The sequence below is a fragment of the Triturus cristatus genome, chromosome 7, assembly GCF_964204655.1.
Source record: "Triturus cristatus chromosome 7, aTriCri1.1, whole genome shotgun sequence".
NCBI classification, from domain to species: domain Eukaryota; kingdom Metazoa; phylum Chordata; class Amphibia; order Caudata; family Salamandridae; genus Triturus; species Triturus cristatus.
In genome coordinates this window covers 434,449,108-434,475,810 of record NC_140590.1, presented here as the reverse complement: position 1 = coordinate 434,475,810, position 26,703 = coordinate 434,449,108, and the positions used below count along the sequence as shown (strand labels likewise).

The following is a 26,703-nucleotide window of genomic DNA, read 5'->3' as shown; positions in this document are numbered from 1 at the left end:
CCGGTACCGGAGAGCTAAACCGGCTAAGGGGACGGGGCAGGCGATGGATCGGGCAATAACGGCGGGGCACAGATTCCCCCGCGGTAGGCGTTCCAGGGGCCCCATACGTTCACCCATGTCCCAGGCTTACCTCTCGCTACATACACCACCTTTTCCCGAAACATGCACCAGTCCATATTTTCCTTCCAGGCCGAAACAGTCGGGGACCTCTGGGAACCCCACAGTTGAGCAATATCGCGCTTGGCCACCATATATCCCAGAGTCACCCACCACGTCTGTGGCGCCGAATAGTCGGTTGGTTCCCACACGTTCAACAGGCATCTCCTCGCTTCGGGCAGCAGCGACACACGCGTAACCACCCGCAGGACCTCATGCACACAACGCCAGAATCGCTCCACCTCTGGGCATTCCCACAAAATATGAAGAAAGGTCCCCAAAGAACCACACCCACGCTTACACAACCCGTCCACAGCATAGCCCATACGCAATAGCCTTGGCCCCGTTATGTAGACCCTATGGAGTATCTTGAGCTGGACGAAGCGAAGGCGGGCCGGTATGGCCACCTCTTTCGGGGAGGCCACCGCAGAGACCCAGTCCTCGTCGTCCAGCTCCAATCCATCGGCAACCCAAGCCTCGCGAAGATTAGTCAGCAATCCCGAGCGGTCATTAATCAGTTTTTTATAGATTAATGAGATCGTGCTTTCCGGTACATGTCCATCCAGCACTCTATCCTCCAGAGGAGAGTACTCCGGGATGGAGGCGACGTCCGGGAAGGCGGAGCATAGTGCATGACGGATCTGCATATACCGAAAGTACTCCCTGTCTTGCAACTGGAATTCCGTCTGCAGCATCTCGAACGTTTTGAATCCCCCCCTCGTCCAGAGATCCCCCACCCTGCTGATGCCTATCATGTCCCACTTCTCGAAGCCCTTCGAGGTCCACAGGGAGCCCAACTGCTCAGATGCGTACAGTGGTGACGCCCGGGTCAAACGATCCTTCCACCCCATCGCTACATTAGCCGCGTGCCACACTCGTACCATGACACGCGTGGGGCCCGTCAGACGTGCGTCGAGCGAGCTGGAGTAGAGCGCTCGATTATAGTCACCACCCGGCAGTAGCATCTTATCCATTTCAAAGGCCGGGTTTAGGGCGGGCCCGTATAGGTCGTGATTAATCGCAGCCAGCTGGGAGGCCCAATAATACCGTTTAATATCCGGGAGGGCAATCCCCCCGTCATACCACGGGAGCGTCAGCTTCGCCAGGGCGATACGCGGTCTCCCGTCCCAGAACAGGCGGCGTTGCAAACTCTCCACCTCGCGGAAGTAGCGCGCCGGGACGAGGTCCATTGTATTCTGCAGAGCGTACAGGAAACGCGGCAGCGACATCATCTTAAACAATGCCGCCCGGCCGAGCGGCGAGAGCGGCAAACGCCGCCAACGCGCGACATCCTCCTTCAGGCGCTGGAGGGGGGGAAGCAAGTTCCGATCATACCGGGCCTCCGCGTCCAGGGTAATGAAGACACCCAGGTACCTAAATCCCTGCGGGGCGATCTGGATAGGACAGCCCCGCGGAAGGATAGGAGCCTCCCCAGAGAGAACATACACGCACGATTTAGCCCAGTTGATGACAAGGCCGGAGTTACAACCAAATGAATGCAATACATCAACTAGTACTATCAGTGATTTACGTGGGGAAGCCATGTACAGGAGAATATCGTCAGCGTATAGAGATACGCGGTCCTCATACTCAGGGGTCCAGCGGAGACCACGAATAGAAGGTTCCCACCGCAGCCACTCCGCCAGGGGCTCCAAGGCAAGCGCAAAAAGGAGCGGCGATAACGGGCAGCCCTGCCGCGTGCCCCTGCCCAACTCAAACGGAGCCGACACTCTACCGTTCACAACCACCTGCGCCAGTGGGCCAGAGTACAACAATTTAACCCAGCTAATAAACCCTGGGCCAAACCCAAATTTCGCGAGCGTCGCCCAAATATATGGCCATTCAAGTGTGTCAAACGCCATAGTGGCGTCCAAGGACGCCAAGATGGCCGGCTCCCGTATGAACGGGACACGTGCGAGCACCCCATGCAAACGCCGCAGGTTAAGCGCTGTATTACTATGGGGAATAAAGCCGGACTGGTCCTGGTGGACCAAGTCACACACTACGCCGACCAGCCGATTGGCCAACACCTTGGCGAGAATTTTGGGCTCCGCATTCAATAACGAAATGGGTCGATAGGATGTGACCCGGTCCCGTGGCCTCCCCTCCTTGTGGATAACCACGATGGTAGCCAGACGCTGGTCTAGCGGGAGGGAACCCACCGAGTGGGCCGCAAGGAACATAGCACGGAGATGCGGCGCCAGCGTATCCGGTCGCAGTTTATACAACTCGATGGGAAGACCATTAGGACCCATGGCCTTGCCGGACGCGACCGAGCGTATGGCGAGGGCAATTTCTTCGGAGGTTGGAGCGGCATCCAACGACACTCTGTCCTCCTCCGAAAGGGAAGGCAGCGCGATATCTCTGAGCAGGGCATGGGAATCCTCTTCAGAGCGGGAAGACACCGGGGAATACACCCCACGGAAATAGTCCGCGAAGCAGGAGACAATTTCCTCCGGTTCAGTGACACACACACCATTCGTTTTCTCAATCAACGGGACAACTCGACTCGCTCTCTCTTTTTTATCCAGCCACGCAATCAATTTACCAGCCTTATCACCCACATCATACAGTCTCCCCTGATGCTCTCTACTGAGGCCCCTGGCCGCCTCCGTGACGAGGGCCTTATAGGCCGCTTGCTTGAGTTGGAGAACATGTAATTTGTCATCCGTCACCCCACATTCTAGATCACCCTCCAACTCGGTTATCTCAGCTTCAACACGGGTCACCTCCTCCCGCTCGCGCCTCCGGGAGTGGGAAATAAGGGACAGGGCCTCTCCTCGGAGTACTGTCTTGAACGCCTCCCACAGTGAGACCGCCGATGACACAGACCCCACATTCTCGTCAAAATAGCGCTTAAGGGATTTAATCAGCTCTGCACGAATGGTGGGGTCACGCAGGTACCAGGGATGGATCGGGACCACCCTACCCTCTCCCCTCGGCAAAATATCAAAGTGCAACAAGAGCGGGGAGTGGTCCGAAATACCCCGTGCCAAATGGCGCACCTCTCCCAACCTCCCCACATAAGCCGCTGGGACCAGGACATAATCTAGCCGTGAGAGACTACCATGAGCCCCTGAATGGAAGGTGTACTGTAGCTGCGTGGGATGTTTTAAACGCCAACAATCCACCAGCCCCAGGGTATCCAAGAGGCCAGATAACCACGCTTGGGCCCGGGGGAGATCCCTAGGGGGGTGACGATCCACAGTTCCGGAAACTACAGCATTAAAATCCCCCCCCACCACTAGAATCCCCTCCGGAAGGCCAAGGAGGAGGCGCCCCAGGTCCGCAAAGGTGGTCGTCTGCAGCCCCGGCGGGACATATACTGACACAAAAACGACCACTCTGCCCTCCATTCTGCCCACCAAAACCGTGTAACGTCCCCTATCGTCATGGCGCACCTCATCAATCTCCAACGGGAGCGAGTTTTTAACCATAATGCCCACACCCCTTGAACCAGAAGTGAAGCCCGAATGGGCCACAAGGCGGTAGCCCCGTCGATTCATAGCGCAAAAGGAGTTGCCAATGAGGTGCGTCTCCTGCAGAAAAACTATATCGGGCGAAATTCGCTTCAAGAACTGCAGGACCACACCTCGTTTTATCCTGTCCCCCAGTCCATTAACATTCCAGGACAACAAACTCAGTCCCCTACCCCCCATCATAAACAGAAGTCATCACTCGTCCCCCAGAGAGCACTGTAGAGATAACACAATGATACGTTTGCCTTGTGGTGTAAACAAACAACACCCCACCCCAACCCACCCACTCCAACAAAACTCCCCCCTCCCTGCACCCCTGCATGAGCCCGGACAGCCCCCCCAACTTGCAGTGTGCCTGTCGCCCCTATAGAATGAAACTAGCTAGACCCCCTAGAGGAGTAAAGAGTACCCCTTCTAGACAGCACACAACCTCCATGGGAGGGGAATGTACAAAGACAGACGCTTGATCGAAAGTAGCATCGTATTCGTCCAGAGTGAGGCCCAATATTGACCCCTCAGTCCCGATCCAGTGGGCCGTCTCCTCCCGCCGCCCCCCCCGCCATCTCGATCACGATCCCCAGACAGAGTGTCCAGCCAGTCCCCGGCCGCTTCGGGACGATCAAAAAAGTGCGTGCGACCATCCACCTCCACTCGCAGCTTGGCCGGGAAGAGCATGGCGTATTTTAAGTTCAGGTCCCGAAGTCGGCGTTTGACGCCCAGGAAGCTCAGTCTTTGCTTCTGGACCGCTTGGGTGAAATCAGGGTAAAAGTTCACCTCCATATTTTCCAGCTTAACCGGCCCATGTAGTCTGGAGGCTTGCAGGATCGCGTCTCTGTCCCGAAAGTTAAAAATCCGGGCAATGAGAGGTCGCGGAGGGGCTCCGACCTTCGGCCTTCCCCCGGGAACTCTGTGGGCCCTCTCCACGGCAAAAAATTTACTCAGTCCCCGAGGCTGGAGATGGGTAGCGATCAGGTCCTCCACAAATAGATCCGCCGCCGCTTCCTCCCGTCCCTCGGGTACTCCGATGATGCGGATGTTATTCCTCCGGGCCCGACTCTCGGAATCCTCAAGGCGCCGATCCATAAGTGCACTCGCCTGACTAAGCCGGCGCACCTCCAGTTGTAGTGCCGCCACCTCAGTCGTAAGGCCCGATGCGGTTTGGGCCAAAGAATCAACTCGATCGTTGGTCTTGGAAAGATCGGCCCTCACCAGGCCAACATCCACAAGGACCGCGTCGATCTTCTGTGCCAGGGTGTCGAACCGCTGGCCCACCGAGGCCTTCATCTCGGAAATGGCGCCCATGACGTCGTGGAGAGTCAGATCCGTGGGCAAGTCCGGGGCATCAGAAGGGCCCTCAGGGGACTTGTGCGGTCCGCCGGGAGATCCCCTCTGGAGGGTATAGCGGTCCATGCTGTTGGCCTGGTGGACGGTGCCACGCCGGGTCGACTTGGTCTTTGACCGATCTCCATCTTGTTTCGTGGCCATCGCCGCTGGTCCCACAATCGCACCAGCAACGCCGTAGAGAGCAGGCAATCAGGGCCACGAGCTCCGGGGGGGCCACCCCAGATCGGCGGGGTGGGTCACAGCCGGCAGGCAGGCAGGGTCCCCCAGCGAGGCCACACCAACACGAAAAGCTCCGCGATCTCACTTGCAGAGACGGTGCGAAAGCGAAAGCGAAAGTGCGGGGTACGCGACTCGCCAGGCCCGGCCCGCCGTTGTTGTTCACTTTGCCACTGGGTCACCCCCCAACGCAAATCCGGGGTTCGGCGAGAAGAAGGCCGCAAACTTCAATCGGTGCTCACTCCGGCACCCGAGGTCCGATTTGAGAACGGAAAACGGGTACCACCTCAGCTCAGGCTCACCAACACAGTCCCCTCAACCGAGGCAGGATGAATTCAGGATAGACGTAGGAGGTTGCGGAGGTCCTCGGGAGCCTCGCACCTACGCGGCCATCTTGGTTGCGCGCTAGGCTCCTCCCTTTCATTAATTTCTTGATTACTTGCTAGTCGGGCATTTATATTCTTAACATTCTGTTTAGTTGGTATACACGAGGTACAAGTAGAAACACAAAGGGAACAAAGCATTGGGCCGCATTGACTACATAGGCAACAAGTGAAAAGAATAGCAAGAAATGTACATAGAGCTGACAATAGTTTCCAGCCCCATACAGTAAACATGTTCCATAGCCATCCAGTCAAAGTCCATGTTCCTGAATCCTGATGGATTTCAGTGGCTATTCTATGCATCTTGGAAATTGCATCAAAAACAAAAGGGTAGTGGTCACCCCATGCAAACGCCGCAGTTTGCATGGGGTGCAGCAGCTGCTCCCGATGATGCGACATGCTCCACCACGGTCAGCCAAGATGACATCAAGGACCATCCTATTTTGGAGCACCACAATTCTCGCAATTTGTAGTGATATTTCCAAGCGCCATTGCTGTCTGATTGGTTACAGCCTCTACAACACGTGATGAGCGTCTGATCTTTCTACTGTTTAAGGCCGCACCAACAAATAAGAATAGTCCCAAATTAAAGTCAATATACTGCTGTAGTGCAGTATCAGTTTGATCCACCTCATCATTATTTATTGTTCTTTTGGATCTGATCTTGGAAATGTCATTATACAGTTTATAGTCCTTATGGTAGGATGCAGATGCCAAAAACGCAGGTGGAAGCAAAAAGGACACATAGCAACTTCCAGACCACCCAATAGGTAAGTGGTGATAACTTTTACTTTCGCAACTGAAATAGGTGTTGAGTGAGGACAAAAAACTGCTATTGTTCATTCCAGTAATATTCACCACTGAAGTACAGTCACTTTTTCCCATAGGGATATTGCCAATACTGCTCACGCATAGATCTGCTCGAGCTCTAGTAACAGCAATAATAGGAGGCCCATTTTCCTTGGTTGTTAGAGTGTTAGGGAAAACATAGTGCGCGGAGGTATTTCCTCGACAATACTCGTCCATTAGCCATAAAGTTCCTTTAGCTTGTGGATCTCCTTCCTCATCAGGGTAACAAACTTTATTCAACTGAGCGTGTAGTCTTCCTACATCAGCATAAGTGATATTAGCAACTTCAGAAGCCCACAACAATGCAAACCAGGCTACGGAAAACGGCAAGAGAATAAAAGGCGTTTCTCCCTTTTTCTAATGAGCTGGCATCATTCCACATATCCAGCAGTTGGTAATGTTCGTAGCATTGTGTGTATGGTGCAACATCTGAATAAAAGTGTTATTGAGGTAGGACATTCTGTGCTTCTGCTCATGATAAGGAAGAGTAAAGTAATGGTGTTCAATGGACACAGGAGTAGTAGCAGTCAGTAGATTTCGGACAGGAGCTACTTCTTCTACAACCCATGTTATTATAGCAACAATAAAAACAGTCAAGGTGAGTCCAGTAACAATCGTTGTTCTTTTGCTACAAACTCTTGCAACAGTCAGTTTCTTTTCCTTAGGCATATTCATTTCGTCGACAAACAACAAAACAGATGGTGCCCTAAGGTCCTGGGCAGACATTGATTTCTTCACTAACATTGAGACGAATAGTCACTAAAGGTTCCCCCCCCCCTCCCCCCCCCCCCTTGAAGTTAGTCTTTAACCACCCAGGACAGTGGCTCAAACAGTCTTTTTCAGCAAAGAAGTGTCTTTCTTCCTGGGTCGCAGCTGATTTCGGGGTGTACCAGGAATCGTGTGGTCCGGGAAAACTTCCTCAGGTCCTTCAGGTGACACAGCTTGTCCTTTCTCTGTGACCAGGTGTTAGACCTGTCAGCCCTTTGGGTGGTCCCTCCTCATCATTATTTATTTTGTCCCACTTTTGCCTCAAACCCTGTTTGAATTTTTCCTTTTTGGGAACCACCAGACTTTTTCGTGTTGCTGCAGATTCGGGGAGCCATTTTAGCTACCCCTGAAACTTCTGTCTGAGGGCCTGGAGCACAAAATGGTGGCCACCTGTGACATCACCAGCATCCACTGGAACCTACCAGCACCTTCCAGAACATTCCAGAACCCTGTGACAGTTGGAGGCGGTTTAGAATGTTGGGAAGCTAAGAGAGAGAGTTGGCAGTTGGAGCTGGCAGTTGGCACCTGACTGGTGAAGAGTGAGCAGCACAAACGTGAAGGAGGAAGGAGTGAAGCAGCAGGGGTGGAAACTTGTGCCTGGAGTGGGGTCCATAAACCCACCCTTGATACTAGTCCCTACTGACGGAGCCCAGCCTAGAGCCCTGTGTGGGAAGAAGTCAGAAAAACCATCCTGAGGACCTGGACAGCAGGAACAGGCCTTAGAAACAAGAGAACAGCAAGATCCTGACCTGGAAGCTGGTTTCCCTGAAGTCCGATGTCGAGTAGCCTAAGACCTGGAGCCCGAGGTGGAGAAGCGGCGCTGACTGGAAAAGCAGACGTCGTACCCGGAGCCGCCAGAGGTCGAGAGAGGGGCGCCGTCAGAGGTCGTGAGGAATACCAGAGGTCGAGGAGGAAGTCACCCGAGGTCGAGTGAGCGGCGTCATCGGAGGAGTGAAGTCCGTCCTCCGGAGTCGTCGGAGACCGAGGTGAAGTGCAACGGAGGTCGGGAGTGAGGATCGCACTCCGGAGTCACCGGAACCTGTGAGGATCGGGCCGGAGGTCGGGAGTGGAGGTCGCACTCCGGAGTCGCCGGAAACCTAAGGAGAGGGACACCGGAGGTCGGGAGTGAGGATCGCACTTCGGAGCCGCCGGAAGTCGACACCGAGTCAAGGCCGGCCGACGTCATCGAAGTCGAGGTCGCCATCGGACCGGAGCCGCCCGAGGTCGACATCGAGTAAAGACTGCCCGACGCCATCGAATCAGAGGTCGAGATCGAACCGAGGCCGCTGACATCGAGACCGGAGCCGCCTACCGGCATCGTCAAAGAACTGACATTGTGCCGAGGCCGCCGACATCGAACTGGAACCGCCTCACGGCGTCGACACGACTCCAGCGGCGTCGGAGCATCAGAAAAAGGGCAGTAAGTGGAGTAGAGGGCGCCTAAGGCCCTGTGGAGACCTGAGAGACTGCTCTAAGGGGCTAGGGAGGTGCTGGAACCAACCTGACTGTGCCAGGGGTGAACTGGGACTAATCTAGAGAAGTTGTGTGGAGAGAGAGCCAGGTCTCTGGTATTTTCCCCCTTTATCTACCTCAGTTTAGGCCTCAGCCTTGTCCCAGCCAGGGAGTAGACACCCTCAAGCCTTCCACATCCCCACAAGCTGTGCCTGGGCCAAATCAGCCCTTAGGAATTCAAAAGTGATCTGAATCCATGAGTGTCACTGTCAGCTTTTAAGTATTTATTAGGGGCACTGTATTTATTGTATTTAACCTATTTATTGTTCCACTGTATTTATTGGCCCACAGTATTTATTGATGCACAATATTTATTGGTTACAGTATTTATTGCCTCAGAATATTTAATTGCCTGTCTGTATTGCACTTTTATTTATGCCTTCAGTATTTATGATCACCCCTATTTATTGAATCATTAAGCCAGTATTTATGTGACCTGCACTTTCTAAAAAGTTTGTATATTGTGATTGTTATTTATTTTATCCAATCAGCAACTAAGAGAAAAAGCAGATAAAGAAAGTTATTTTCATAATTTTTACGGTGTAGAGTCGTTTTTGGAACGGATGCACGCATGGTTATTGTTTGGGTATGTTGTATGCTTAGCACGGAGCCTGATTCCTGACCACTCGAGCCAAGCTACCACAGTGTGTCCGGAAGACCACCACCACCCCTTCTAGTGTGGGAGTGGTTTTCCAACATAAATTGGTGTTCAGTGGTGGGATAGAGCTGTGCCTACGTATACTCAACAATAACTGTGGGTAGTCCATAGGCCTACACCGGGAGTTTTCTCAAAGCGGCCTTCCTAATTGTGGGTTTTTGTTTTTTCCAAATTTACTCTGGTGGTGGGAGGAGGTATTATTAAAGGTACCCCCCTGCATAGTTACTGCACAAAACCTGTCCTCTAACCTGAGTGGGCAAGATGGAGTTTGTACTAGAAAATCTAGAAACGTACACTGTGGCCCAACTCAGGGAGTTTTGCCAGCGGGAGGGGGTGTACTGTCCCCCAGGAGCAAAGAAGGGTGCACTCCAAACCAGCTTAAGGGCTTGGGGGGAGGCACGCCGAGAAAGCAAGGCTGAGGAGGAAGACAGGGATGGAGACCCTGACCCCGAGGGGGCTGAGATGTACCAACCTGAGGTGGGGAACCTGTCAGCAGGGCCCAGAACCATTTCTAGGAAGGGCAGCAGTGCCTCTAGCGGTGGCTTGTCTGAGGTGGAGTTAACAGACCGGAGGGAGAAAAGACAGCTCACATGGGACTTAGCAAGGCTGGAGAAGGAGAAGGAGGAGCAGAGCATGGCCCATGAATTACGACTGAAAGAAATAGATCTTCAGATCTTGAGAATCGGGGCACAACCTGTTCCTAATGGTGGCAGCCAAACCCAAGAGATCACCAGGGAACCTAAACCATACCTGCCAAAGGACATAGTAGCTAGCTATGGAGTGGGCGACGATATCGCCAAGTGGCTAGCGGCCTATGAGGTCTCATGGAGGGCCCATGGGGTTCCAGAGAAGTACTGGGGAGGGGGATTGTACAAGTACATGCCTCCAGCTGGTAGGGATGCTTTATTGGCCCTCGAAGAGGATGAGCAGACCCACTACCCCACCATGAAACTGGCGCTCATCAGAAAGTTTGGACTAACACCTGAAAAGTACAGACAGAAGTTCAGGGGTAGTCACAAACTGGGCACACAGAATTGGGTGGACTTCCTGGACTATGCAAAGAAGGCACTGGAAGGTTGGATTCAGGGCAGTGAAGTGAGGAACTACGAGGGGCTGTTTGACCTAGTACTGAAGGAACACCTGCTCGAGAAATGTTTCCCTGAACTGCGGCAACACCTGGTGGATAGCAAGCTGACCAGTCCTCGGAAGCTTGCTGAGGAGGCGGACATTTGGGCTAGTACCCGGGTGTCCACAAGGGGGACTGGAGGGGATACACAAAAGGCCGGACAAGGCGCCCCCCAGAAAAAAGAGGGAGGGGAAAAGAAAAAGGAGTTCTCCAAAGGCCCCCAAAATAACTTCCAAGGGAAGGGAACAGGATTCACCCCTAAGGCTAACCCACCCAGAAACCCTAATCCTGGCCAGAGTCAGCAGCCAAGGGTTGTCCATTGCTATGAGTGCGGTGGCGTTGGACACTATAAAGGAGATCCGAAGTGCTTGAAACGACCACCCCCTCCCACTGGAGGAAAGACCCCCGGAGTAGCTAGTGTAGTGCTCGGGGAGGAGATGCCCTTAACTAAGGGAAGGGAGTGGGCGGGTGTCACTTTAGTGTCCCTGGGAGAACGGGAGATGGTTCCTAAGATCCAGGTGCCCGCAAATACCGCAAAGTATGGGCAGTGGGTCACCATCAACGGCCAAAGAGGGGAGGCTCTGAGAGACACAGGAGCCAGTATGACTATGGTGCGTAGCCAACTGGTGTCTCCAGAGCAGGTGATTCCCGATGTACTCCACCCAGCCGCGATGGCTGACGGCAGAACAGGCCACTATCCAGTGGCCGAGGTTCCCTTTGAATGGGGGGGGGTTGCAGGTTCACTTCGAGTTGCCGTAAGCCCTGCCGTGCCAGTCGATTGTCTGCTGGGGAATGACATGGAGCACAACGCTTGGAAGGAGGTGGAATACCGGACTCACACTGAGATGCTGGGTACACCTGACTGGGCCTGTGTTAGCACAAGGTCCGCGACTACCCGAAGAGGGAGTTCGTTTCGGCGGGAGCCTGGAACAAAGGCCCAGCCAGCTGCCAGTCAAGGGAAGAACCGAGGACAGGAGGAGCCTGCCTCGGCGTCCCCACCCCGTAGGACGGATAGGCCACCGGAGGTGGTGGACCAGGAGTCTGCGGTGGGGGACGTTACCAACCTGGAGGACCTACCCATCCCGGCCGAGTGGCACGTGGAGGGAGGCCCGTCCAGGGAGGAATTCTGCCAGGGCCAGAGGGAGTGCCCTACCCTTGAGGGGCTGAGGCGACAGGCCGAAGCCCAGGCAGCAGGGAACGTTGAAGGGAACTACAGTGTTTACTGGGAGGATGGCCTCCTCTACAGTGAACCCAAGGCACCCCTACATGGATCGTCACGAGCCTTGGTAGTTCCTCAACGTTATCGAGCCTTCCTTCTGGAGTTGGCTCACGAGATACCATTGGCAGGACACCTGGGGCAAGACAAGACCTTCGCCCGTCTTGTCCCACACTTTTATTGGCCTCAGATGAAAGTGTCGTCCGATACCTACTGCCGGACATGTGTGTCTTGCCAAGCCAGTGGGAAAACAGGGGTGAAGCTGAAAGCTCCCCTGGAACCACTTCCTGTCGTTAGCACCCCCTTTGAAAGGGTGGGCATCGACATTGTGGGTCCATTAGATCCACCGACTACAGCTGGTCACAGGTTTATCCTGGTTCTGGTGGATCATGCCACACGGTACCCAGAGGCAATACCTCTGAGGACCATAACAGCACCTGTTGTGGCAAGGGCCCTGATGGGAATCTTTACCCGAGTGGGTTTTCCCAAGGAAGTTGTGTCCGACAGGGGGACCAACTTCATGTCAGCGTATATGCGGGCAATGTGGAAGGAGTGTGGAGTGACATACCGGTTCACCACTCCTTACCACCCCCAGACCAATGGTCTGGTGGAGAGGTTTAACAAAACCTTGAAAGGCATGATCAGAAGTCTGCCTGAAAGCCTGCGGAGGAAATGGGACGTCCTCCTACCCTGTTTACTTTTTTCCTACAGGGAAGTGCCACAGAAGGGAGTGGGCTTCAGCCCCTTCGAGCTTCTGTATGGGCACCCTGTACGTGGACCTCTCAACCTGGTGAGAGACGGATGGGAAAGAACTCCCAGAAAGCTTCCCCAGGATGTGGTGAGCTACATGCTGGCCTTCCGGAGCCAAATGGCTAAGTTGTGGAAGCAAGCTTCTGACAACTTGGAAGCCAGCCAAGCAGTGATGAAGGCGTGGTATGACCACAATGCTCACCCGGTGGAGTTGGAGCCTGGCCAGAAGGTGTGGGTGATCGAACCGGGAGAGCTTAGTGCCCTCCAGGAGCGCTGGTCAGGACCCTTTGAGGTGTTGGAGAAGAAGGGTAAGGCTACCTACTTGGTGGACCTGAAGACCCCTCGTCAGCCCCTGCGGGTGCTGCATGCCAACCGCCTCAAACCCCACCACGAGAGGCCCGAAGTCATCTTGATGATGGTGACTGACGGAGGAGAGGACGTGGAAAGCGAGCCTCTCCCTGATCTGTTTGCGTCTCAAGAGAAGGATGGGTCGGTGGAGGGAGTGATTCTCTCCCCATCTCTAACTCCTGAACAGCAGGAGGACTGTCGCCAGGTCCTGGGGCAGTACTCCTCGTTGTTCTCCCTTGTCCCGGGTAGGACTCACCTGTGCGTCCATGACGTGGACACAGGAGACAGCCCACCTGTGAAGTCCAAGATCTACCGGATGTCAGACAAGGTGAAGGCCAGCATTCATAGTGAAGTCACTAAGATGCTGGAGCTAGGAGTGATCGAACCTTCTAGCAGCCCCTGGTCCAGTCCGGTGGTGTTAGTACCAAAAGCTGCACCACCGGGTGCCCAACCAGAACTGAGGTTCTGTGTGGACTATCGGGGACTGAATTCAGTGACCAAAACTGATGCTCATCCGATCCCTAGGGCGGATGAATTGATTGACCGGCTGGGAGCTGCCCAATATCTAAGTACCTTTGACCTTACTTCAGGGTACTGGCAGATCTCTTTGACTGATGGAGCAAGGGAAAGGTCAGCCTTCTCCACGCCCAATGGCCACTACCAGTTCTGTGTGATGCCCTTTGGGCTCAAGAACGCACCTGCCACGTTTCAGCGCCTGGTAAACCAGATCCTCACCGGAATGGAGAGTTTCTCTGCTGCTTATCTGGATGACATAGCCGTCTTCAGTAACAGCTGGGAGGATCACTTGCGTCACCTGCAAGCTGTTCTCCAGGCCCTGAGACAAGCTGGATTGACGATCAAGGCCAGCAAGTGCCAGATCGGGCAGGGGTCGGTAGTGTACCTTGGACACTTGGTGGGTAGGGGAGCGGTGCAACCCCTCCAGGCGAAGATCGAGGCCATCATGGCCTGGGAACCCCCCAAGACACAGACTGAGGTCCGAGCATTTTTGGGCCTCACGGGATACTACCGCCGCTTCGTGAAGGGGTACGGTACCATCGTAGCCCCCCTCACGGAGCTCACGTCCAAGAAACAACCTCGACGGGTAGTCTGGACGGAGGCTTGTCAGCAAGCCTTTGAGAGATTGAAGAAAGCCATGTGCGAGGCCCCGGTCTTAAGGGCCCCAGACTTTTCCAAGGAGTTCATTGTCCAGACAGATGCATCAGAACATGGCATTGGGGCAGTGTTATCGCAACTCAACGAAGAGGGTCTGGATCAACCCGTGGTCTTCCTATCCCGGAGACTACTTCCCAGGGAACAGAAGTGGAGTGCAATAGAGCGTGAAGCCTTTGCAGTGGTATGGGCTCTGAAGAAGTTGCGGCCATACCTGTTTGGCTCGCACTTCCTAGTTCAGACCGACCACAGACCCCTTCGTTGGCTGATGCAAATGAAGGGGGAGAATCCCAAGTTGTTGAGGTGGTCTATTTCCCTACAGGGAATGGACTTTCAGGTGGAACATCGGCCTGGAGTGGACCACGCCAATGCAGACGGTCTCTCAAGGTATTTCCGCCTTAGTGATGAGAACTCCCAAGGGGTTGGGTAGCTCTCCCCACTTTCAGCTGGGGGGGACGCGTGTTAGACCTGTCAGCCCTTTGGGTGGTCCCTCCTCATCATTATTTATTTTGTCCCACTTTTGCCTCAAACCCTGTTTGAATTTTTCCTTTTTGGGAACCACCAGACTTTTTCGTGTTGCTGCAGATTCGGGGAGCCATTTTAGCTACCCCTGAAACTTCTGTCTGAGGGCCTGGAGCACAAAATGGTGGCCACCTGTGACATCACCAGCATCCACTGGAACCTACCAGCACCTTCCAGAACATTCCAGAACCCTGTGACAGTTGGAGGCGGTTTAGAATGTTGGGAAGCTAAGAGAGAGAGTTGGCAGTTGGAGCTGGCAGTTGGCACCTGACTGGTGAAGAGTGAGCAGCACAAACGTGAAGGAGGAAGGAGTGAAGCAGCAGGGGTGGAAACTTGTGCCTGGAGTGGGGTCCATAAACCCACCCTTGATACTAGTCCCTACTGACGGAGCCCAGCCTAGAGCCCTGTGTGGGAAGAAGTCAGAAAAACCATCCTGAGGACCTGGACAGCAGGAACAGGCCTTAGAAACAAGAGAACAGCAAGATCCTGACCTGGAAGCTGGTTTCCCTGAAGTCCGACGTCGAGTAGCCTAAGACCTGGAGCCCGAGGTGGAGAAGCGGCGCTGACTGGAAAAGCAGACGTCGTACCCGGAGCCGCCAGAGGTCGAGAGAGGGGCGCCGTCAGAGGTCGTGAGGAATACCAGAGGTCGAGGAGGAAGTCACCCGAGGTCGAGTGAGCGGCGTCATCGGAGGAGTGAAGTCCGTCCTCCGGAGTCGTCGGAGAACGAGGTGAAGTGCAACGGAGGTCGGGAGTGAGGATCGCACTCCGGAGTCACCGGAACCTGTGAGGATCGGGCCGGAGGTCGGGAGTGGAGGTCGCACTCCGGAGTCGCCGGAAACCTAAGGAGAGGGACACCGGAGGTCGGGAGTGAGGATCGCACTTCGGAGCCGCCGGAAGTCGACACCGAGTAAAGGCCGGCCGACGTCATCGAAGTCGAGGTCGCCATCGGACCGGAGCCGCCCGAGGTCGACATCGAGTAAAGACTGCCCGACGCCATCGAATCGGAGGTCGAGATCGAACCGAGGCCGCTGACATCGAGACCGGAGCCGCCTACCGGCATCGTCAAAGAACTGACATTGTGCCGAGGCCGCCGACATCGAACTGGAACCGCCTCACGGCGTCGACACGACTCCAGCGGCGTCGGAGCATCAGAAAAAGGGCAGTAAGTGGAGTAGAGGGCGCCTAAGGCCCTGTGGAGACCTGAGAGACTGCTCTAAGGGGCTAGGGAGGTGCTGGAACCAACCTGACTGTGCCAGGGGTGAACTGGGACTAATCTAGAGAAGTTGTGTGGAGAGAGAGCCAGGTCTCTGGTATTTTCCCCCTTTATCTACCTCAGTTTAGGCCTCAGCCTTGTCCCAGCCAGGGAGTAGACACCCTCAAGCCTTCCACATCCCCACAAGCTGTGCCTGGGCCAAATCAGCCCTTAGGAATTCAAAAGTGATCTGAATCCATGAGTGTCACTGTCAGCTTTTAAGTATTTATTAGGGGCACTGTATTTATTGTATTTAACCTATTTATTGTTCCACTGTATTTATTGGCCCACAGTATTTATTGATGCACAATATTTATTGGTTACAGTATTTATTGCCTCAGAATATTTAATTGCCTGTCTGTATTGCACTTTTATTTATGCCTTCAGTATTTATGATCACCCCTATTTATTGAATCATTAAGCCAGTATTTATGTGACCTGCACTTTCTAAAAAGTTTGTATATTGTGATTGTTATTTATTTTATCCAATCAGCAACTAAGAGAAAAAGCAGATAAAGAAAGTTATTTTCATAATTTTTACGGTGTAGAGTCGTTTTTGGAACGGATGCACGCATGGTTATTGTTTGGGTATGTTGTATGCTTAGCACGGAGCCTGATTCCTGACCACTCGAGCCAAGCTACCACAGTGTGTCCGGAAGACCACCACCACCCCTTCTAGTATGGGAGTGGTTTTCCAACACCAGGATATCGCGGTGATCTGCCAACACAGCTGGGCTCATTAGGTCTTGCAACACTTTTCGACAGTGTGTCGCATAGACCCAGTTTTTCCGGTTCGTCACTCGAACTGCAGTCCTGGTAGCCAGCAACACTTGTTCGGGGCCTCGCCACCTCGGTGCTAGGGAGCTGGTTCTCTGGAAAGACTTAATCACGACGTAGTCACCAGGGCGCAAGCAGTGGCCCTCACTTTGCGACCTGTCTGGAAGAGTCTCCCGAACCTGTTGATGAACAGAAGACAAACTGTCAGTCAACTGAGACAGTCATTCATCAATACATTGGGTACATCATATAGGGCGTGGCTTAGGAATCACCCAAATATTCATTGGCCTTCCAAAAACCACCTCATACCGTATGAGGTCAGATCGTGTATGTGGTATAGATCTAATAGGTAACAATGCTAGAGGCAGTGCATCAGGCCATTTCAAATATGTGGAAGCCTGTATTTTAGCCAATTTCAATTTCAGGGTAGAGTTGTAACGCTCCACTAGTCCTGCTGATTAAGTGTGAAAAGCAGCATGAAACTTCTGCTTAATTCCCAACCCTTTCATGAGATACTCAACAACTTGCCCAATAAAATGGGGTCCGTTGTCACTCCACAAAACTCGACAAATGGCGAATCGGGGAAAAAACTCCTTTAGGAGCACTTTTGCTGTAGTAAGAGCTGTATTATCTTTCGTAGCATATGCCTCCACCCATTTACTAAAGGCACAAACCACTACCAAGACATACTTTAGGTTGTTACAACACTCAAACTGTATGTAGTCTATTTGCAGGACCTCAAAAGGTGCAGTGGTTATTGCAAACCCTCCTATTGGAGTTTGCGTTCCCTTTCCAGGATTATACTGGAGACAGATCAGACAACACTGGACTATTTTCTTAGCCGTACCGACAATATCTGGATGATCCCAAACTTGCATAAATTGCTTTGCTATTGAGGATGCTCCAACATGTGCCGGCCCATGTGCCATGTGAATCATAGGGTATAAATAGGCTGTGGGTGACTTCCATTTTGTCATTTCTTTATTCCTCTAACAGCCCTCATCATCCAATGCTCCCTCCTTGGACCATTGGTCCAATTCATTAACAGAGGCAGATTGTTGCATGTCCAGCACCTCTTGCCTGGCATCATGCCAACGTTCAGCCTGTGATTTAACTACATACATAGATGTGGTACTTCGCTGCATTGCGTTCTCTCGAGCTGTAATCTGCAAAGGCATTGCCTGCTCCTATTGTATCGGTCACTTTCTTGTGTGCGCTATATTTAACAATTGCCACTTTCTTAGGATAGGTCAAGGCAGTAAGGAGATTATGTACTAATTCCCCATGCACTATTTGTGTCCCATGTGAAGTGAGAAAGCCTCTTTCATTCCAAAGCTGCCTGAAGTTATGCGCCACGCCGAAGGCGTATTGGCTATCAGTGTAAATGTTAACAAGCAAATCTGTACTAAGCTCACATGCTCTTGTCAGTGCTATAAACTCGGCTGCTTGAGCTGACTTCTGTAGGATACGAGCTGTCTCAACTACTGTCTGAAGTGTTGTAATTGCATAAGCAGCAGATGTAGTGCCATCAGGCAACTCAGGCAAGATCCATCGACCCACAATTCTCCATCAACACTAGAAAGAGGTGTATGTTGTAGGTCAACACGACCCTTTGTGTGTTCTTCAGTAAGAGATATACAGTCATGTAACTCTTGTGACTGAGACTGAGTAGTTGGAAGTGGCAATAATGTAGCAGGATTCAAAGTCAAACATCTTTTCAATGTGATATGAGGTGCCCAAAGTGTCAATTCATATCCTGTCAAGCGGGCACTAGTCAGATGCTGTGTCTTTGTTTGACTTAGCAAGGCATCGACTGAATGAGGTACTAACACAAACTATCTATGTGACAAGACTATTCCCTCACTCTGACGTATGGACACAGCCGCTGCCGCCACCGCTCGGAAACAACCAGGTAGCGCGCGAGCAACTGGATCAAGGACAGCCGAAAAATATGCACAATGACGTTGTTTATCACCGTGTGTCTGTGTCAAAACCGAGAGGGCACAACCTTCCCTCTCGTGTACATAGAGTGTGAAAGTCTTAGTGTAGTCTGGAGTTCCTAATACTGGTGCAGAACAAAGAACTTGACGTAGCTGTTGAAAGACATTCTAGCATTCAGTAGTCCATGGGCGAGGCATCGAAGTGTTTTTAGTCAAAAGGACCAACAGGGGTTTAATCATGTACGAAAAGCTAGGGATCCACTGCCTACAGAAGGAAGTGAGGCCAATCAATGCACGGACGTCCTTCTGAGTACGAGGCACAGGAGTATCTAAAATGGTCTGAATGCGATCTGGTGTAAGTGCACGTCCCTCCTTAGACAGGAGGTGACCTAAATAGGTAACCTGCTGTCTACAAAATAGCAGTTTCTTCCGAGGGACTTTGTGATAATGAGAGGCAAGAAATTATAATAATGACAGTGTTCCTTCTTTACGCTGTTCAGGGGTATCGGCAGCCAACAAGATGTCATCGACATATTGAATAAGAGCCACCCCTTTCGTTACAGGAAAAGAATCAAGCTGCTTTTTCAATGCCTGACTATAAATGCTAGGACTCTCTGTATACCCTTGTGGAGCTCTACAGAATCTGAATGATATATTATTCAAAGTCAAGCCGAACAAATAACGGCTGTTAGGGTGAATAGGTATTGAAAAGAATGCATTCTTCAAATCTATTACACTAAATGTAGAGGCGGTAGGAGGAACCATAGTATGAAGTGTCGTAATGTCAGAGACTACCGGGTATTGGGGCACCACAATTTTGTTAACCTCTCGTAAATCAATAATGAATCTGTAAATTTTAGTAAGAATCAGTGTCTCTTTTCAAAATAGGATGGATAAGGCTATTACAAATGTTATAAGTCATCGAGAAGAACGTCAACAAGCAGCTGGCCGCCTTCCTCGAGACGAATGGATCCCTCGACCTCTCGCAGTCTGGCTTCCGGGCCAACCACAGGACCGAGACCGCCCTCATCGCTGCCATCGATGACATCCGAGCCCTGCTCGACAACGGAGAAACAGCGGCCCTCATCCTCCTGGACCTCTCCGCGGCATTTGACACTGTCTGCCACCGCACCCTAGTGCAGCGCCTCAGCAACGTCGGAATCCAGGAAAAGGCACTGGAGCGGATCATCTCCTTCCTCGCCGGAAGGACACAGAGAGTCCGCCTTCCACCGTTCAGATCAGAAGCCACCGAAGTCATCTGCGGCATCCCTCAGGGCTCCTCGCTCAGCCCCACCCTCTTCAATGTCTACATGAGCCCCCTTGCGGCCATCGCACGCCAACACAACCTCAACATCATCTCCTACGCCGACGACACTCAGCTGATCCTCTCCCTCACCAACGACCCCGCCACCGCCAGAGCCAACCTACACGAAGGGACGAAAGACGTAGCCGAGTGGATGACGACCAGCCGCCTGAAACTGAACACAGACAAGACGGAAGTTCTCATCCTGGGCTCCTCTCCCTCCGCCTGGGACGACTCCTGGTGGCCCCCCGCCCTGGGCAGCGCACCCAAACCGACAGACCACGCACGCAACCTGGGCTTCATCTTGGATTCCTCCCTCTCCATGACCAGACAAGTCAACGCCGTCTCCTCGTCTTGCTTCAATATCCTGCGCATGATCTTCCGGTGGATCCCCGCCGAGACCAGGAAGACGGTCACCCAGGCCCTCGTCACCAGCCGACTGGACTACGGCAACGCCCTCTATGCCGGAACCACCGCCAAGCTCCAGAAGAGACTCCAGCGGATCCAGAACGCCTCAGCAAGACTCATCTTCGACATCCCCCGACACAGCCACATCTCCGGACACCTGCACTGGCTCTCGGTCAACAAGAGAATCACCTTCCGTCTCCTCACCCACACTCACAAAGCCCTACACAATCAAGGCCCAAGATACCTCAACAGCCGCCTCAACTTCTACACTCCCACCCGCTGGCTTCGATCGACCAGCCACGCCCTCGCCGCCGTCCCCCGCATCCGAAGAGCCACAACAGGAGGAAGGTCCTTCTCCTACCTGGCCGCCAAGACTTGGAACTCCCTCCCGACCCACCTCCGCCTGACCCAAGACCACCTCGCCTTCAGGAAGCAGCTCAAGACCTGGCTGTTCGAGCAGTAGCGGACCCCCCCATCCCCAGCGCCTTGAGACCCTCCGGGTGAGTAGTGCGCTATATAAATGCTTTGATTGATTGATTGATAAGGAACTTCTTCCACAACCCCCACCTTGATCCTATCCTGAACAATGTGCGTCAATGCTTCTTCACCTTCCCGAGATATTTTATATTGGGGCAATCGAGGCAATGAAGCACCTTCCTTCACTTGAATATGCACTGGTGCAATAACCATTTGTCCCACATCGGTATCTGATGTAGCCTATAAAGTACTAGGTAAAGATGCCAGAGCGATATCCTCTTTAATGAGATAAGACCTCTCAACCATTGGATAGTTATCATTTAAGATAACACGCACACCTTCTGGGAAACAACGTATTGTAAAACGAAAATATTTGAGCATATCGATACCCACAATGTTATCCGGCGTGTTAGAGGAAAGCAAAAATGGACATGCTGCAGTGAATTTATCAAGACTAAATGCAAGTGGCTGTGACAGTGGGCTAGATGTAGGTGTCCCATCGAATCCCATTGATGTTATCATTGCGCCAGACAGGGAAGCCCGAGGAACCAATTTTTTAGACAGAGCACTACGAGTAGCTCCTGTATCAACCAGAAACGATCAGTAGAGCCCAAGACATTTGCATCAACATAAGGACCTTTCTGATCTACTGGGACCTCAACCGGTTCCTTACCCCATCCTAGGCATTCCTATGCATAATCAGAATCCCCAAGACCATCAGCCGAATATTCAGACATTTGATATTGATTTCGTCTATCAAAGGTATTAGAATAATTTGGTCCATGTTCAACTGCCTCAAATCTGGTACGATTTCCTATTCCTCCCCTATTTCCTGAATTCCCTGGGCATCCTCTCATACGTTCTCTACCCCGTTGAAACTGCTGACCTCGCAAAATGGGGCACTCGGAACGTCAATGTCCAATCTCTTTACAATAAGCACACTGATCAGAAGACAAAGTTGATCGAGAGAAAGGGGGTACACCAGATGTATATACTGCACGTCCACCTCTTCCACCACCTCTAAATGGTGGACCATATACTTGAGCCAACATAACTTTTGTCTTTAAATCCTTAACCTTCTTATCCTCCTTGCCTCTCGCTTCCAATTCCTGACGCTCATAATACTGGGCCATAGTCAAAAGGGAGACTGGGGAAGACTTAGTTCACAAACTCTCGCTGGCCTTGAGGCGACTAGCTATTTCTGGCAACATGTTAGTGACAAATGTGTCGAAAAACAAATGCTTACCCGTGTCATCTGTCAATGACTGCCCACTAAAGTCATGGAATGTCTCTTCAAATCGTGTAAAGAAATCAGAAACTGACTCATTCTCTTTCTGTTTACAAGACGCTAACATTGTCCAATCTATTTTCCTAGGGGGTATGAGAGTTTTCAACTTAGTCACAATAGCTTTGGGAAGATCTAATATCTCCTGTTGTGGTTTCTGTGCAGGCTCTCTAGCCGCATCTATTTCTTCTAAATGCACCCAAGTATCACCATATGGTACATTATCATCTATTTTCCGAATTGTTCTCCACATATCAGGGGGCAAAATATGTCCAAAAAACATATTGATATCTGGCAAGGTCATAGTGCAGGAGCTAATGGCTCCTTCCACTTCTTCATAGAGAGCAGACAGATTTTTTCGCGGGTCAGGCAAAGAAGCCTTCAGAGCCATAAATCTGCTCTACTCCAAGAAGTATAGACCCAACTATAAACAAAATATCCCTTTGCACCATCTGAAGTTTTATCGTCATTTGTTCCCGCACCCTTTGGAGGAACATACAGAGGCGCAGTTTCATGCATTGGTTTTTACAGTAACCACAGTGTCACTAGTCTGTCCCCAAAAGTTCTTCTTTTTGTACTGACGTCGTAACTGTTTGTGCAGTTTTAATTTACTAGCTGATTTTTGCTCCGCTTTTAAACGTAGTGTATCATGTCTTAATTTAACCACTCACCTAATTAGATCAGGTATATTTGAAAAAAGAAAAGTTCAATCATTTAATCGTTTATAATCAGAATTGATATCAGCGGGCTTTACGTTTTTAGAAACTTTTCTAAAACCAAGTATTACCTCCCAAGTGAACTACTCTGCAAAATATAACTGCTCTAAATCCTCCCACTGCTGAACCATTGCTACAAGGTCTGGAGCAGAAGTAGTCCCACAAGTTTCTTTGCATGCAGTGGATCTGATAGAGGCTTTTTCGTCAGTAGTCAAAGTAGAGCGAGTCTGCCGCCCATCTTGCTTATCTAAGTCTTTATCGTTTGAGGAAAAATGTACTTCTTCAGAAAGATCATTCTCAGGGGCAGAGGGAAATTTATATGGGGGCGGAGGTCGATCTAACAAAATGGAGTCATCCTGAGGTTTATTAAGTATGGGATAAATGGGGCGCCTAACAGGGTACTGGCCAGTTACCTCTAAACAACGTTCCTGTTCCTCTTTTTCTTTTGTTGCCTTCATCTCTTTATTTTTTAATTCCAACGCCTTTTGATATATATTGTTTTTCGCTGTTCTTTTTCTACTATAGCTTCTTCCTTCCTCACTCTCTCTTGCACTTCTTTCTCCCACATTCATACACAAACATATCTTGTCGACTTTTCCTTTTAAACAAACACTGTTCTACATATTGAATCCATTTTGATACCACCAAGACAGCAACACAACCTATGGAGTGTGCTGGAAACAGGCATGCTACCAAATTTTTGTAAAATATTACTTTTCCAAAATATTCAAAAGTAGAGAAAAAATCTCCACATTACCTGCCTTTATCTTTTGCAAAAAATAAATCAAACAAACAAAACCAGAATCTTGGCCAAGCAAATCAAGAGTGCCGGTTCAGCGACCTTACCAAACAAGAGTCTCCAACTTCCACCTGCCGATCTCTTAGTCGACCTAATGGTCACTGCAAATTTTAAGCCAAAGGATACCTCAGTCGGGAATGGCCATCACCCGGAGGATCAAATCGAAAAAAACAGAAAAGTCACTTTGGCTGCAAAGACATGGGTCTCCTCATGCAGGATGTCTCATAAGTAATCCTCAGTAATATTCCACTCTTGAGTCAAGACCACTCCTTCGGACGGCCGCGTAGTCGATGAGGCCCCACGTGTCGGGTGCCAACTGTGGAAATGTGCCTTTTAATGAGCACACCGGTGCAGGGGTCATCCTTCTCTTCCACGGGTCCATAGACCAACAAAATAGAGATTTGCACTTGAAGCTGGAATTCAAATAACAAGTTTATTAATCACTCATGAGCGGGACCACGTCCATACAGCACCCTCAAGTGTTGCAGGAGGTAGTACATTGAATACACAGACCATGGTGCTTTTATACACACTTTGTTGCAGAGTAAGCATGTAGATACAAATAGAAGGTACAGGCCTACACAGAAATAGTGACCGACAAACATGGGCAGATGGGTGATCACTTAGTCAGCAAAGTGGAAGGGGGAACAGAACTGTTTACAACAGCTGAAAATAGTTGACAGTTACATCTTTAACAAGGTGCATTTTAGCAGCTACAGGCCTTTTCTCAGCACGTACACTGCTTTGGCTCAGCACAGAAAGAGTTAACTAAAGCTGATGACACAAGCAGAATAGAAGAGCAAGCAACAGTGAAGACGGAACAATTACACAGCTAACAAAATGGATGCCACAACCAAGATGGCTTCAGCTTATGCTAACGGAAATTATTTCAGTTTTCCACAGTTCTTGATACAGGTAATATAGTTATGCCGGCTGCTGAAGCAGTCCCCACTGCCATTCTCGCCTTGCCTCTGTGCCCTTCTTTGGCTCAGAACCTCTCCCTACCTCTGCTTGTGGTACCTCTCCAACACTTCATCCATGCCACACAACTACACCCTAGCTGCGAAAGTGCAGCTGCCTGCCTCTTATCCTCAGAGGCCCTGCAAGTCTGGCTCCCCACTAAAAGCAGCACAAACAGCAGCAGCGCCAGCCAGTGGCAGTCCAGGCTGGTTGCTGTATGCTGTTGTCCCCATTTTTAGACTGACCACGTATGATGAATCAGTGCCTCTATTAAAGAACATCCAGCCTGAGCAGCTCCCAGGGTTGCTAGCATTCCACTCAGAGCATGTGTAGGTTGTCATGCAGAGTGTAACAAGGGTGTAACCTGGTCGGCTGTTGGCACTCCAGAACATCCCAGATACTCTTCTTACCACCCTGCTTCACCAGGGTGATGAGTGCTCACTGGTTCTCCCTACAGGCAGAGTAGATTGAGCATCTCCCGGGGGCTTCAGGAGCTCCACCTCCTTGCAATATAGGCTATGTGCCTTGCAAAGCTCAGAGTCACTCCCCACTGCTTGCTGAACTCTTCTCACACCTTCAGACACTGCTTCCATCACCCTCTGTGTGTGGTGGCCATGATGCAAGGGAGGCTGAAGCGGAGTAAGATAACTGCCCATGCATGGGACAATGCTGGTGTCTCTGGTATCACCGCCCTCACAGGCCTCATACATTAACTCGATGGAGGAAAGGTGATGAGGCCTGAGGTGGGCTCCTTTGCCTCTCAACTCCAGAATGGGACTGGTAGTGAAATCTGGCAGTGCCCTGAGAACTGGCCTGACAGGACAGTGTGTGGGCTGGTTATAGGCCAAATGTACAGCTGGTGGGACGGTTTTTAATGATGATGTCCCTGACATTACCACAAACATTACTTACAGCAAGCAAAAATGCATGTAGTCTTCCACACCCTGCAAAACACATCTACAGCATGAATGTGTAAATTCAAGAGTACCCAGATTTACAAATGTAGCGACTTTTTGAGCTATTGGATTTGCTAATGGGGGGAGGCACTTATATTTTGGTGCCTGGGCCTATTTCCTGTTCCAGTTTGACCCTGCTGAGGGTTCACGCTCATCATCGGTCATGATAAATGGCACTTTCAACATCCTATGGCTGTAGTGTTGGCTGATCCAAAAAGTGACTGACACTTCCAACAAAGCAATGGCTGAAGGAGGGATGACCCAAAGCTTCCCTCTATGTTTTTTTTCTTCTTCATTACATGAGCAGTGGCACAGCTAAAACTGTTCTTAAGCAAGATCGAAATATGTAAGTCTTACCACATTTGCATATTTACAGCCAATTAATTTGAGAAAATACTAAACATCTAGCAAACAGCACACGTGTGCATTAGTTGCTAACAATTAGACCCAGGCACAATTTCCGATATATCTGCGTAATCTCACGTCATTCCATTTAATTCTTGTTACGCTACATATCTAAAATTTATACAATTACACCATGTTACGTAATTACATGTTCGTGGCGAACATTTTTTGAAGGCACACAAGAACAACATGAATGACCAGAAGGCAAGTGGCTACTGTTTGCGGTGCTTGTGACTTTTTTTTTAGCACAAAATTTGGTACTAACATATAACCCAAGTGTTGGTTTACATTTTGCGAAATTATTTTTAATTTCAAGTAATTTTCACATATTTACGTATATGCAATATATGTGAATTACACACAGCCGGGGCAACAGTAGCATCACAGCAAGCTGAAAATTATACTATGCCATTTTTTCACAAAATATAGATAAAGACAGATGAAATTAGCAAACAAACATACAGATATACTTGGAAAGTTTAAAAAATGAATACCATAAAACCGGGAGCCCTACTGACTTGGGAATTGTACCTAAGCTTGACATATGGCACTATAAAGGCCAGTCCTTGAACCGAAAACACATTTTTTAACACAGGAGCCTCAAGAAGGCTGGTTTCCTGATTGATAGTTTCTATATATAGAACTGCTGAATTCAAAATAAAATCAAATTTTATGAGATGAAATTAACTTTTCTGGTGCTCCTTGAATTCCCTTTTGGCACAATGGGGAGAAGTAATCACATCAGAAAAACATGGTTTAATATTTCAAACTCCAATGAGGGCACTGAATATGAAAAAAACCTTCCAAATGTATTTATTCTTTAAATTACTTCATGTATACACAAACCTTCTTTGTAAAACCCATGGGTTATTATATTTCATCACAACTATTTTTTTCAGCTCGATGCATTTCGGGTGCTAACAAGCAA

General features: G+C 50.6%; 1 protein-coding gene across 8 annotated transcripts in view; it reads right to left on the bottom strand.

The window, feature by feature from the left end:
- The window catches only part of LOC146809887 (manganese-dependent ADP-ribose/CDP-alcohol diphosphatase-like), a 286,591-nt gene that overhangs the window by 200,002 nt on the left and 59,886 nt on the right, over window positions 1–26,703 (bottom strand). For 2 of the 8 annotated variants that reach the window (XM_085616745.1, XM_085616743.1), the window contains exon 2: window positions 23,502–23,867. The exons of 5 other annotated variants lie outside the window; for them this stretch is intronic. The gene's annotated coding sequence lies outside the window, so the exon portion shown is untranslated. Of the gene's footprint in view, window positions 1–23,501; window positions 23,868–26,703 lie in introns of those variants that run through there. One more of the 8 variants, XM_085616740.1, reaches the window with a different exon arrangement.